This window comes from Typopeltis vanoorti, chromosome 18 (genome assembly GCF_054136105.1).
Source record: "Typopeltis vanoorti isolate ZY-2024b chromosome 18, IOZ_Tvanoo_1.0, whole genome shotgun sequence".
In the NCBI taxonomy this organism is placed as follows: domain Eukaryota; kingdom Metazoa; phylum Arthropoda; class Arachnida; order Uropygi; family Thelyphonidae; genus Typopeltis; species Typopeltis vanoorti.
Window position 1 is genome coordinate 7,444,806 of NC_143566.1, and position 15,191 is coordinate 7,459,996.

At 36.1% G+C, this 15,191-nt stretch overlaps 1 protein-coding gene across 1 annotated transcript in view; it reads right to left on the reverse strand.

Moving 5' to 3' along the window:
• Nucleotides 1-15,191, reverse strand: part of LOC150096475 (ciliogenesis and planar polarity effector 1-like) — a 614,243-nt gene that overhangs the window by 568,705 nt on the left and 30,347 nt on the right. The gene's annotated exons all lie outside the window — the stretch shown is intronic.

Sequence of the window (15,191 nt, forward strand, 5' to 3'; positions counted from 1 at the left end):
AGGATGAGAGCTACCAAAATATTAAGACCCCCAGACCCACATACCCTCTCCAGAACAGAGACTACAACTACACCAAAGCAATCACTATTCCATATATCCAAGGCACATCTGAAAAACTGAGAAAAATCATAAAAAAATACAACCTTTCAATCACGAAGTACCATATAAAAAAAGTATTCTTTATCTGTTCTACCAAAGATACAGTCCCTAGACCAGATGTTTATCAGGCCCCTTGCAGTTGTAAACTATCTTACTATGGCCAAACAGGCAGGACAGCAAACATCCGAATTGCTGAACAAAAGGACTATATTCATTTCCATCACTACAGCCACTCAGGACTTGCTCATCACGCTATGGACACCTGCCATAGAATATGCTGGAAGAAAGCCACTTTACTCCATTCCAGCAAATATAAATATGAAAGACTTTTCCTTGAATCTGATTCTGCCTTAAGAAACTACCCTAACCTCAACAAATTCTGTTGCAAGAAATTGCCAAAATTTGGGATGAGCTCATCCTCCATACTTCAGCACAACTATGGGATTTCAAATACCCTCTTTGCACAGAAGATACAGTTCAGGAGTGTCAAATGTAAAAATAATGTCTAGTGTGGACCAGATTACCATCCCCATGTATGAGGATTCATCTTATGGCTATCACACATTGATCCTTTAATTCATCGCTATGATATTATTCCACTTGAATAGTTTAGAGTTTGATAGGGAACATTGTCCTATAATTATAGGAGAGAATGTTTTTTCCCCCTTTTAATACTGTTTCAACAAGGACATCATCTAAACAGAGTTTCAGTAGTGAAAGAGGTATCTACAACCCTTACAAATAAAGAATGATATGTTACCAACTGAACATTTGAATTAATAGTTGGGAAAGTGATATGTGCTGTATCTCTTTTCTGTTTGTTGCCCTTTTTGTGCCATTTTCTGCTTCAACAGAACATGGCTGGGACTTCATAAAGGCCCTGATAAATTTGAAGTTGGATTCATACTCAGTGGAAGATTAACCTCCCTACCGGCTGAAGTGAATGAAATATCCACCCCACCATAGCATTCTGCATGGATCAAAACTTCATCGGCATTGTCCCTTTCATCATGCCATTACCTCCCTCTGCCGTTAATCCCTTTACGGCTATTTTAGAGCCATTCATGGATTAACTGTTAGTATCTGACTAACAGTTTGTGTCACCTGTCTTTACACACACTGTTTTACTTGGAATTTTCTTTACTGTCCTAAAAATTTGACTTTTTTGCTTCTAAAATGATTTATTGTGTTTCTTCGCAAAATTTGAAACGAATTTCACATGTGCGAAAATAATTAATCCTGAAATGACCATCGATCAGCCTTTGCAATGAATCTATTTAGCAGTAGCAAATTCTGCTGTATTTTAAATTTATTCTTCAAATCACTGCAACGGAACAGTTGCACTGGTTGTTCCAATATAGAAACAACTTTTTTGGGGAATTTTCAGATGTTTGCATTGAACATATTATGTCACGTATTTATATTTTTAAATAATATTTATTGAAATAAATATGACCTTTTGCTTTCTTTCCTAGCAAAATACCATTATATGGATGATCACATTTCAGCTCTAGAAACGATTTTTTTTTGTTTTATGAACAACAAACGATGTTATATTGCATAACTCGGTTTCCGATTGTGAATCTTTTTAGTATCGAGAATTTATATCCAATGATGTTTTAGCAGGGATTTTTAGCCATTTTTTTTTTTTTTTTTGTAGGATGCACATTACTATAATATCCAATGCGTATGTTGAAAATATAATATGAAGGATATCATATACAGAATAATTCAACATTTATGCTCATTTTGAATATTTGCTAATGCTTACCCCCTCCTGGAATTCAATTACATAACCACTCTAAATTTCTACAGGTTAGAAAACGTTTCCAGACAGTATTCAAAATCTATTACTTCATTTTACTGTTTCGACAAAAGAAATAAGGCATTAAGATTGTTGTACCCTGAAGCTTCTAATTCTGCACTATTTCTTTGCAATCTAAAACCAGCTGTTCTACTGTCTGCTGAAATGATTTGAAATTTTAGAAATGCTATGCTATATTTTCACCACATAAAATTGTTTATATGCATACCACACAAAAGAAAGTTTAGTAGTATTATTTTAGTTTCTTTTTCTTAAAATAATCTAAATATTTTTACTTATGCTTCTGAGTGCTATTTCTGAAGTAATCTACGTCTTAGAAATACTTGTAGTAATCCTCTTAGCTGGTGGGAAAGGTAAAGGCTTAGATTACTCTCAGTGCTATTGAGGAAGAAAATTGAGAACGCTTAGCTAGAAGGGACACTAAAGTGCCTCAAGCTATAGTCCGAGATACATCAAGAATGTCGTGTTTTGTTTTCAATTGTTGATTAGTAGACATCCTAATATAGAAGAAAATACAGACATTTCTTTTACAGGCTGATACAGTATTTATGCTGAAATAAGTTCTTAATTTATAACGATCAGTTTCATTTTTATTATCGAAAAATTATAAATTATTTCATATAATTATCTTGAAAAAGAGGACTTGAATTATTTTAAAAGAAAAGGAGCATATACTTCACATAATCTTATTTTTTGGGGAGGGCAGGAAGGTTATATTGAAGACTTATTCAATTTGCATATATTTCAGAGAATTTATTTTATAAATCGTTCGCAAGACAACTGTTTTGAACATAAATCACTTGGGGAATATGCCCATTCATTTTAGTGTAAATAGTAGCAAAGATTTAGCTACTTCAATAATGTCACCTATCTAAACTAGAAGAAAATATCGTTATATCTGCTGATGTTAGAAATCTTACATAAATAATTTTTCTGGCATGAATTCTCTATCAGCTATAATGTAATCAATCTACAGATTTTTGACCTCTGGTATTCTACCATCTTATGCGCAGTGATTTCTTCTTTGTACGACAAGAAAAAAATCAGATAGCACAAGAAAAATGTGGAGTATTTTCTTTTTCATTGGGTGAATTTACAATGTTCTCACTTTGTGTTTTGAAAAGAAAGTACATGTGATTTTTTTTTCTTACTATTTTTGCCATTAGAACATCTGATACAATTACAAGAGTGGCATTTTACTGTTTTCCTCCCACACGAGAAAAAGAAATATGACAATAATATTGTTGATTCTGTCGAACATTTATAGTGGAAATTTGTAATACAAAACTTTGTAATTTAAATATATACATATATAAGCAAAAGTATTGCTTATTATAAAATTGGAGCATAATATCTGAACTAGCAGAAAATATGTACATATCAATTTAAATCATAAGCGTTAATTTTCTTTTGTAATGACCAATTATACAGGGAAACCAAGAAGGTGAAAGTGAAAAGAACAGTAGAATACAATATAAAGAAAAAAAATTAGTGATATGTTTAAAGAATTTCATTATTCTTTATAAAGCAAAGTCGCTCAAGCATGTGCTTCAGGAAATCTGGGAAGTATACTTCGAATCATGATTTTGAACAAAAATATAATATAATATCAAACGTCGGCAGCTGGTTTTGTTAAATAATATTTCAAATAATTATTGTGAATTAATTTCTTCGAGAACAAAGAAAATGGTTTGTGGAGTAAGCAATTAGAAAAAAATTAGCAAAAAAATTAAAAACTAAATTGGTTCTGGAATGTAACGCAATATTTAAATGAAGAAATTAGGCAAGCATCTTTATTTTGTCCAGGCATTAAAATTGTATTTTACAATAAAAAGAGAAAATAAAAATAATTTCTATATTTTTAGTTTATCCAATATAACTAAAATTCAGTTACCCAGCATAGAACAAGGAACTGCATTTCTTGTTATAGGTAACAGAGACACAGCTATGAGCCTGAGATAATCTGATTAAGTGCTCTCTTCAGCGTGAGGGATTATCACACCTTCTAATGGACATGCTGGCCGAATTGCACTTCTTATCCATGTTCTTTCAACAGGTGTAGTGAATCGTATCCAGATTTATCTGGACGTCTATAGACGTCCTAGCCGGTAGGGAGGTTAATTCTGTTTCTGTGACAGAGTTCTCCCTCAACAAACAGCTGCACATAGATACCCTATCAGCAAAGAAATAAGATGCGTGGACCACCTTGGATGCTATCTAAAAGCACAGCAAGCCTTTGACTCTGTCCCCAGGCTATGTCAAAAGAGACTTACTCTGACACCACAGACTCTTACAGGAGAGACTATCCAATCGCTACTGAGCAAACCATCCAATGCCACCTATCTTTCTAAAGCTGAGGCCAAGATAGTACATATATTCCACCAAAATCTTCACATATATACAGATCCAAGATGCCCATGGATTGCAATCTATGGCAAACAAAGTGGCAGTATTGAATCGCTTGAGACCTGTACAACAGGCGAATAAAAAACTCAAGACAAGCAATTGCAGCAATAGGAAGAAAAAAATAAGAAAAGAGAAAGAATAAAAAGATCAAGTAAAATCACTGGAAGGTTATCTCCAGTGGAGGAAATTAAATGTGATAGCAACTGTGCTCTCATATGTTTCATTAGTTGCATTAAAAAAATTATTACTAATATCAGATCTCCAAGGAGTCTTTGGAGATCTGATATTAGTGTTGGAATTATATATTTGGTTTAATCCTTTATCCAAGTGTAAGCAAACGAAGTTTGCGCCTGAAGTATTTTCAGGACTGGGGCAACTCGTGGTAAAGGTGGTATAAGCTCTGATCACTTGCCTTAGTATCCCATAATGCAAAGCACACTGCCTTGCAGACATGTATAATGCTATGCATTAAAGAAAAGTCACTACCCAGACCAGTTTTGACCTTTATTGAGGTCTTGTCAGTGGGAGCCAGAGACCCAGAGGTGATGATACTAAGGTGGAAGTAATGCAGAAGTCATATCACCATATACCAGTTGCCAAAAGGTATCAACACCTATTATTAAAATTCTCTGGATTAGAGAGGGTTAATGGAAGTTTTTTCACTTGGCTATGCTACCAATTATGAAGGTGTTGACACCTTTTGTTAAACAATGATCATCATCAACCTATCTTTTCTACCCACTACAAGGTGAAGGCCTCTCCCATTGCAGGAGGGGTGGGTGTACTTCTTCCATGGTAACCTAGTCCATCTTGGGAGTGTATATATATACATCCGTGCCCTTGACGGGATTAGAACCCGCAGCCTCTTGGCTGGAGAGCAGATGCACTAACCACTCAGTCAACCAGGCCAACAGTTAAATAATGATGGTCCCAAAACAGACTCCTGTATTACTCTGCTAGCAACACCACAGCCTCACACAACCTGCTGATACCTATCTGACAGCCAATCATCTATCCATCTCACTAGCATCTTATCCAAAGCCATATGTTTCAATTAGTCACTAGCTTGTGACTAATTGAAACATATGGCTTTGGCAAACAATAAGATGTGTATTAAAGTATACCACTGTATACACATCTCCCCCTCATCTTGTGAATTCGTCACCCTGTTATAGTATATAAAAAGATTGCTAAACCATGGTCTCCTTTAAAACAAGCTTTCCCTCATAAAGAATGGGTTCATGCTATTATCATCATAATCCTGAATCCCTAGTTCTTACCAAACTCTCCAACACATTAACCACAACTCTAGACACACAGACTGACCTATAATTTGCAGCATCATTCATACCCCTCCCCCACTTTGTGAAGTGGAACAATTTCACCCTCATTTGCACTTCTTTGCAACCGTCCTATTGTGAGACCCATACCAAAAAAAACGTGTGCCAAAGATGTCACTGAATTCTTTGAGCATTTCTTTAATTCGATATACTGTCAAGTTGTCATGCTTTATTAACACCATTAAAACTGAAGCAGGTGTCAGAAATAACATCTACTTCAGTTTCAGCAAAACTGTATGAGAGACGCTTACAGAAAGTCATCTGCAAGCAGGTGTCAAATAATACCTACTACAATATAATACTACATTATCTCCCATAATAATATATTATGGGAGATACTGAGATAGGAGTGTTGTGAGCTTGCTCCACCTTTGCAACGAGTTTCCCAGTGTTGTACCCCCTTACCCCCAGTCCTGAAGATACTTTCAGGTGCAAACTTTGTTTGCTCACACTTGGATAAAGGATTAAACTAAATTTATTATTTTATAATACCTACTACAGTTTCAGTAAAACTCTATGAGTGACCCTTATTAAGAGTCATCTGCTTTCACATTCTTTCCACTCAAAACCCGAATATCAAGAAAGATTTTCTCCAGATCAGAACTGCATCTCTTTACAGAAGTCAGTATCAGCAAAGTTCTCTATGAGTAACCTTTATAAAGAGTTATCTGCTTTTACATACTTTCCAAACTTGAATACAAAGAGAGATTTTCTCAATATCAGAACAGGATCTCTGACTACAAAACTAAAAAAAAATATTTGAAAAGGAACACCAAGTTTATTTAATTCCTCATAATTCTCCTGCTCACTTGCTACCAATCCTTCCTCCACCATCATCATCATACATATCAAGGATTTAGGCCTAGCATGGCCTGTTCCGGCCTTAGAAGTCATTGTTGAATCATTTAAGAGGACGTCCTGGTTTTCTTTTTCCTAATGGCTTGTACTTTAAGGCTTATTTTGGTAATCTTTCTGTTTTCATTCTTTGAACGTGTTCCATCCATTTATATTTATATTTTTTAATTTTTTCTATTACTGGTTCTTGGTTTAATTCTTTCATAATTTCTTTTGTGATCAAATAGGGTATACTTTGCAGTTTTTCTCATAAACTTCATTTCTGCTGTTGTTAATCTTTGTTTGTCTTCTTGTTTTATTGTCCAGATTTCGCTTCCATACATTAAGACCGGTAAGGCTAATGTATTGTATACTTTTAGCCTGGTTTGTTTTTGAATTAGGTTTGGTTTAAATATAGAGTTAATTACACCTGTTATTTTTAAATATTTTGCAATTTTTACGTTTATATATTTTTCATATGTGATCATACATCATAGGTAGTTAAATGAATTCACCTGTTCTAAGATCTTGTTATCTATTACTATTTTAGTTCTTGCTGGATCTTGTCCTTTTAAAGGCCATAGTTTTTGATTTTTCTGTTGATATTATCATACCATAATCTTTGGATATCTCATTTAGATTTAAAATAGCTTTCTGTAAGTTATATTCAGAATTTGTAATTATTATTTGGTCGTCTGCAAAGAGGAGAGTGTTTAAGTTAACTGTAGGTGAAAGTTTAATTCCTTGGTGTAAATTTTTACTCCATTTTATTATTATTTCATTTAAGTAGATATCAAAAAGAGTTGCTGAGAGGGGACATCCCTGTCGGACCCCTTGGTTTATCTGTCTTGAAAATGATAGCTAGTGATTTAATCTTATTTGTATTTGATTATTTTCATATATACTTGTGATAGCTTTTAGGATATTGTTTGGTATTTGTCTTTCTTTTAATATGTTAAATAATATGTTTCTTTTAACTTTGTCAAATGCTTTTTCAAAGTCAATAAATGCAATATGTGTTTCCAAATTATATTCTCTTCTTTTCTCTACTATTAATTTTAGGCAAAAGGCTGGGTCTATACATGATCGTCCTTTTCTAAATCCATTCTGTACCTCTAGAATAAAGTTTTCGGAATATTTCATTAGTTTGTTATTTAAGATTCTGCTATATATTTTGTAACAGGAATTTAGTATACTGATACCTCTATAGTTTTTAGGGTCATCTCTGTTACCTTTCTTAAAGATAGGAATCACAATTGCTTTTTTCCATTCTATTGGGGGGATACCAGTTGAGTAAATTTTATTTAAAAATAATAAGTCTTTTTTTGAATCTTGTTCCTGCGTATTTATATAGTTCTGAACCTAGCTTATCTTCTCCAGGTGATTTTCTGTTTCTTGTTTTTTTCAGGCTGATTTCTAATTCTTCTTCAGTTATTTCCTTTTCATTTTCGTTAACTGTTTGCGAATTGTCTTTTTTAAAATATTTGTCTGTCCACAGTTCTGTGTAGTAATTTAGAAATTCTTCTAATTTTAATTCAGTTCCCCCCCCCCCCCACCCCCCCCCCCCCCCACCCCCCCCCCCCCCCACCCCCCCCCCCCCCCACCCCCCCCCCCCCCCACCCCCCCCCCCCCCCACCCCCCCCCCCCCCCACCCCCCCCCCCCCCCACCCCCCCCCCCCCCCACCCCCCCCCCCCCCCACCCCCCCCCCCCCCCACCCCCCCCCCCCCCCACCCCCCCCCCCCCCCACCCCCCCCCCCCCCCACCCCCCCCCCCCCCCACCCCCCCCCCCCCCCACCCCCCCCCCCCCCCACCCCCCCCCCCCCCCACCCCCCCCCCCCCCCACCCCCCCCCCCCCCCACCCCCCCCCCCCCCCACCCCCCCCCCCCCCCACCCCCCCCCCCCCCCACCCCCCCCCCCCCCCACCCCCCCCCCCCCCCACCCCCCCCCCCCCCCACCCCCCCCCCCCCCCACCCCCCCCCCCCCCCACCCCCCCCCCCCCCCACCCCCCCCCCCCCCCACCCCCCCCCCCCCCCACCCCCATCATGCAATCAAGCCTACTACGGTCAAACAGGAAGAACTGTGAATATCCGCATCAGCGAACATAGTCCAAACACACTCCAAATCTCAACAAATATGGCTGTATTAACTTGCCGAAGATCTGGGAGACAGTCATATTAAGAAAAAACTAGCACTTTTCTAGGACTCTAGTAATATATGATAGCGTGTTTTTTTTTTTTTTTTTTCAATAGAGGGCGCCAAAATCAGGACTCTAGTCTTTGTGTTGCTGCTACATTTTTGTTGAAGTACACCATGTTGTTTTAGTCTCGCGTATTGTGACAAACAGTGTTTTTGTGCTCTGAAGATGCTGGTTATAATACCAGCGAAATATCAGCATCTAGTTAATAAATTAATTATTTACTTAGTTTCTGTGTTCTATTATACCGTTAAAATAATAAACAACATGTTCGACGAACACATAAGTCTGTCCACACGTTTAAGGATTCTTCACGGAGACGATATCGTACGCAAGACACGACGATATGGTAAGTGGAAGTTGAAATTGGCGCGGCAACTAAACAGGTTAGCCTTCTTAAAGAGGTGCCGAGACACCAAATTAATACCAAACTGTTTTAAAATCAAAAACAAGTTCCACTCGGCCAAAGCCCAACGCATCTATAAACGAGCGAGTGTAGCGCTTTTACACGAACAAATTAACACCACTCGCCGGGAATTAGCACAAGCAAATACAACCATCAGCGCATTACGAGAATCACTGCATAATATTCTAAATACGGAACTTTGGCAGATCTTAGAGAACATCACCGACGCAACGGCAAAAAAAGAATTCGACAGAGTCAAAAACCGGCACCAAAAGAATTTCGAAAATCTACAACAACGGAACACCATACAACGACCGCAATTACAACAAGACCTCCTCGTCGTGAATCTATCGTCACTCACATTAAGCAAAGAAGCCACGACTGCTTTAAGTCGAGGGCACAACTTTGCCATAACTCCCAAGCAAGTTCCAAAAGCCGAAATAATGGCGTCCATCGAACGAGGAATTTACGACCTGCCTCCAACAATAGCTAACAACATACGTTTAGATGTGGCCAACATCCTAATCAAGTCCAAGCCTCCAAAAAATAATATCCCACATAAGGAATTTGTTGCTATAAAAGAGCTACACAACAACATCCAGATTACCATAACAAAAGCAGACAAAGGAAATGCAACTGTGGTGATGGACACAACGGAATATGAAAACAAAATGCACACACTATTACAAGATCAGTCAACATACAAAATTATAGATCGCAATCCCACCAACACACAAAAGAATAAGGCACGAAAATTATTAAAAAAAGTCACTTCCTGGCCCAAAGACACAGTTAACAAACTCAAACCCTTCCATGTTAAAACACCTAGGATCTATGGATCACCAAAAATTCACAAACCTGGCACACCCCTACACCCAATTGTGGACAGTATAAATAGTCCCACATACAAACTAGCTAGACATTTAGCGAAGCTACTAGCCACTCTCACTAACAATTCTCCCTCCTTTATCAAAAATTCAGCACACCTAAAAAGCATCTTACAACACCTCACCCTAAAAAGCTCAGACTTAATAGTAAGCTTTGACATCACTTCACTATTCACAAATGTACCACTAATAGAAACCCTCAATCTACTGAAGTCACACTTCCCCCCTGATATATTTGAACTATTCAAATTCACAATACATGCAGGATATTTCACATGGAAAGGGAAAATATACAAACAAATTGATGGGACAGCCATGGGCTCCCCCCTTTCTCCCCCCCTAGCCAACTTTTACATAGAACACCTGGAAAAACAAGCAATCAATACAGCCACTCTAAAACCAACACTTTGGCTACGCTATGTTGATGATGTGCTTGCTATTTGGCCACATGGCCCTGAGACATTGAAAACATTCTTAGCACATTTAAATAGCCAACATACAAAAATCCACTTTACTATGGAACTGGAAGCCAACAACTGTCTGCCCTTCCTGGATACACTCATCACACGTCTCCCAGATGGTTCCTTATCATTTTCAGTTTTCAGAAAACCCACACATACAGGCAGATACTTACACAAACAATCACACCATCATCCTTCTCAACAATATGGCATATTAAAAACGCTAACCCATAGAGCGAGAGCAATCTGTTCAAATGACAAGGCTCTTACTGCTGAACTGACTCACTTACGCCACACCTTCTTGGCCAACGGCTACAATCCACAAAAAATAAACAAAATACTAAACACTCCTAAGAAACCCCTCCCACCATCCACCACAGAGAACTACAACAAAACAGTCACCATCCCTTACATTAAAGGCACATCCGAAAAGATCTCAAGAATTCTCAATAAACATAAACTACGCACTACTTTCAGACCATGTAGCAAATTAGCTACCCTCATCCGCTCACCCAAGGACAGCATTCCTCCTTTATCACATCCAGGAGTCTACCAAGTACCCTGCTCATGCAATCAAGCCTACTACGGTCAAACAGGAAGAACTGTGAATATCCGCATCAGCGAACATAAACGATACATCCGGAAATATCATTATGGGAAGTCGGGCCTAGCAGACCATGCTCTGGATACCCCTGCACACAGGATCAACTGGAAAAACACAAAAGTACTACACAGAAACCCATATAAATCAGAGAGATTGTTCTTAGAGGCGACAGAAGCCCTAAAACACACTCCAAATCTCAACAAATATGGCTGTATTAACTTGCCGAAGATCTGGGAGACAGTCATATTAAGAAAAAACTAGCACTTTTCTAGGACTCTAGTAATATATGATAGCGTGTGTTTTTTTTTTTTTTTTTTTTTTTTTTCGATAGAGGGCGCCAAAATCAGGACTCTAGTCTTTGTGTTGCTGCTACATTTTTGTTGAAGTACACCATGTTGTTTTAGTCTCGCGTATTGTGACAAACAGTGTTTTTGTGCTCTGAAGATGCTGGTTATAATACCAGCGAAATATCAGCATCTAGTTAATAAATTAATTATTTACTTAGTTTCTGTGTTCTATTATACCGTTAAAATAATAAACAACGTTGTATAATAATGTTCGCTGGCTCAGCAGAAGTAAATTTTTAGAAAAATTTCTTGTATTAATTAACGATAGAAAAAATTTTCTTGATGAAAAAGGAGACATTTATCCACAATTGAGTGATAAAAGATGGTTGTTACAATTATCATTTTTAGTAGATTTCTGTACAAAATTAACCAATTTAAATTTAGAGTTACAAGGTAGAGATAAAAATTTAATTGACATGTTAAGTTCAATAAAAAGTTTCCAACAATACTTACTTTTATTAAAGAAAAATATAAATGACCACGAATTTAGACATCTCCCATATTTATTAAAATTTTTTGAACAAAATCAAGAAAAGCTTAGCTGCGAGTTAAAAGAATTTATTGTGAAATAGAATTAGTTGTGGAAGAAATAAATTCAAGATTTAAAGATTTTAATATAACTGAAATGATTGTATCTTTTATCAATAATCCATTTCAAGAAAACCTGAACATCACAGAAATTTCAAATAAAATTAGTGGGCTGTTTGATATAAACCAAGCTGAAGTAGAACATGAGATAATAAATATTCAGAATAGTTTACATTTAAAATCAATAAACAATGAAGTCATTTAGAAGTATACACATGAAAAATTTCCAATATTAACTGATACTGCGCGAAAAATTCTGTCGTGTTTCATATCGACATACTGGTCAGAATCCGCTTTTTCAAATATGAACGTCATAAAAAATAAATTAAGAAACCAAATTACAAATGATCATTTGGATGATTGTCTGCAATTGCCACTTCTTCATATCAACCTGACTATGAAAATATTGCGAGGTCCAAACAATGCCAAATTTCACATTAACTTTTTTTTTAATCAAACGGCATTTCCTGTAATCAATCTGTTGTTTTTTCTAACTTTGGTTTTCCAAAATAGAGAAATAAATATCTTATTCCAACATATTTGTTTTATTTGTTGTATTAAAATAATTAATAGTGATAAATAAATTTTTGAGTACACAAATAAAGAGTTTAGGGCTGGGAGAGTGGGTCTCCCGAAGTGAGTGAGCGCATTTAACTGCATAGTTGTGTGTAATCAGATATCGGGTTGGGGGAATGTGATCTATATAAGAGAGTATATCGCTGAATAACTTAATATAGAAAAGTAGCTCACATAGTAAAAAAAAGGTTGAACACCACTGCCATATAGGGAATAGACGAGGCCATTTTATCCCTAGCTTTGTGAAAACTGAGTGGGCAGTTCAATCTCCACTGGTAGCCAATCAGCGATAGCTGGCCCAAGGCTATCACTAATTAATCAGTATGCAGTGAAGAAGGCGGCTAGCAAGTGGCGCCATTTCATGGTCCCTAACACAATATTTTTTAATGTCTGAAAATAGTGTGGGTTCGATGGTCGAATTTTCTTGAGTTTATGGGAAGAAAAATCCAAGTTTCCCAGAGAAAAAACCCGCTGCCCATGCCAGAGATCGACTAACTCAGGAACCGGTCTAAAAAAGGCTTAGAAAAATGTTCGAGTCCAGTCAGCGACTAGACTCGAACTTATAAGTCTTCCTTTGTGTGGTCAAGTGCTGTAGAGTGCAAATGCCACTTCTACTGAGCTACACAAGCCCTTTATATATATTCTTATTGCTGCATATGAGCCATTATAGTATTGTTATTATTACCGCATATGCGCAGTTCATCATCAGGGATCTGAGTTTCATACAAATCCGACTTAAAGACGTTCCCAGGGACGTATTGTGTTCGTAACCCAGGAACTGCTTGTATGTCAAATCTATTATTAAAACTTTTCAGTTAGAAATATCTTTAATAATGTTTATAAAATCTAGCAACATTTATTGTAGCTGCATTTAATACTAATATTGATTTCATTTTGATTTTAATATTAGTTTGACATTCTAATACAAATTTGTATTGTTTTACTGTATTATATATTTTATTATATTACAATAAAAATGTATGCACAGTATATTATAATCATTAACTAGTTCTTTAAAGTCTAGACCAGAGGTCGGCAACCTGCAGTTCCGGAGCTGCATGCATGCTCTTTGAATGAATAATTGCGGCTCTTTTTGTTATTAAACACTATTTTTGAATAATGCAAAATTAATGTTATTTATTAAATTAGAAACTAAAAACCCTAAATTTAGCACTTGCAATAAATTAAGGACATTTTACATTAAGTCAGGGATATTTTACAATTGAAAATAGTACATGCAATGCTGAAAAAATTAATACTTTCATGTTTGAGCTCTTTGAAATCATATGCGATAATCCTTCTTTACATTCTATTTACATTTTACAAAAATTCTACTTTATGGTGGATATGACTTCCCATTTAAACGCACAAAATAAGAAACTACAGGGAAAGGGAAATACAGCAGTTTTGCTTTTAGAAGAAGTGATTTCATTTGAACAAAAATTATATTTGTTTGCGACAGACTTAGAGAAAGGCACATTATTACATTTTCCTACGTTAAATTTAACCTTTTTCAAAGAAATTGTGGTAAATATGCAATCTGCATTTTATGGGAGATTTGAGGAATTTAGAAAGAACAAGGCAACTATGCCATTTTTATTGCAACCGCTTGAAATTAATCCTGCCGAATTAAATTTTTCACCTTCTGCTGGAATTGATGAGGCTGCATTTCAACTTCAGTTAGAGGACCTGAAAACCCAGGATTTGTGGAATTCAAAATTTAGAAATCTTAAAGCTGACCTGGAAGAGTTGGAAAGACAAAAATCGACCTTTGCAATACAAAAAAATGGTCTGAAATAGAAGATCTTAAAAAGCAAGATCAGATTGTATTTGACACGTGGAATTGTTTACCAGACACTTACATTCGGTGATTTCAAACATACGCATTTGGACTTCTATCGATTGTCGGATTGACATATTTCTGTGAGCAAATATTTTCTAATATGAATTTTATTAAAAGTAAGTTGAGAAACCTACTAAACAATGTGAGTTTTTGAAAATTAAAATTATGGCATATTGAGAAACTATCCCAAGATGTTCAACAGCAAAAGTCGCACTAAGAAGATGTTTTAAATTTTTTTAAAAAAATTAAAGAAATAGGTATGTTATTGGATTTTATACACATGTTTTTGTAAGGAGGAGCAAATTTTGTTTTATTATTTAATATTTAAAAATATCATATCATTTCAAGTGACATGCCACCCCTGTGTTTTACAAGTATGATAATGTGTTACTGTAAAAAAAAAAAAAACTGAATAAATAATTTAATTATAATATTTTTCAATGTAGTTTCTAAAATTGCTCATCACTGCTTTAAAAAAATTTAAAGCAGTGATGAGCAATTAAATAGTAAATCAAATATTTGGTTCGATCCACATAGAGAATATTTTCTCTATTTTATAAGAAAGTATTAATTTATTTTCCATTATTTAGCTATATTTTAATTTTTTAATCTGCACAAATAAATCCACATGTAAAAATCAACATGCATAAAATAGATTTTTAATTAAAATATATTAACCTGCCATACAAAACGAACACCGTGGACCACACAAAAAACCTGAGAGGGCCGCATGCAACCCACAGCCCAATGGTTGCTCATCACTGGGTGCGGCTCCCTAAA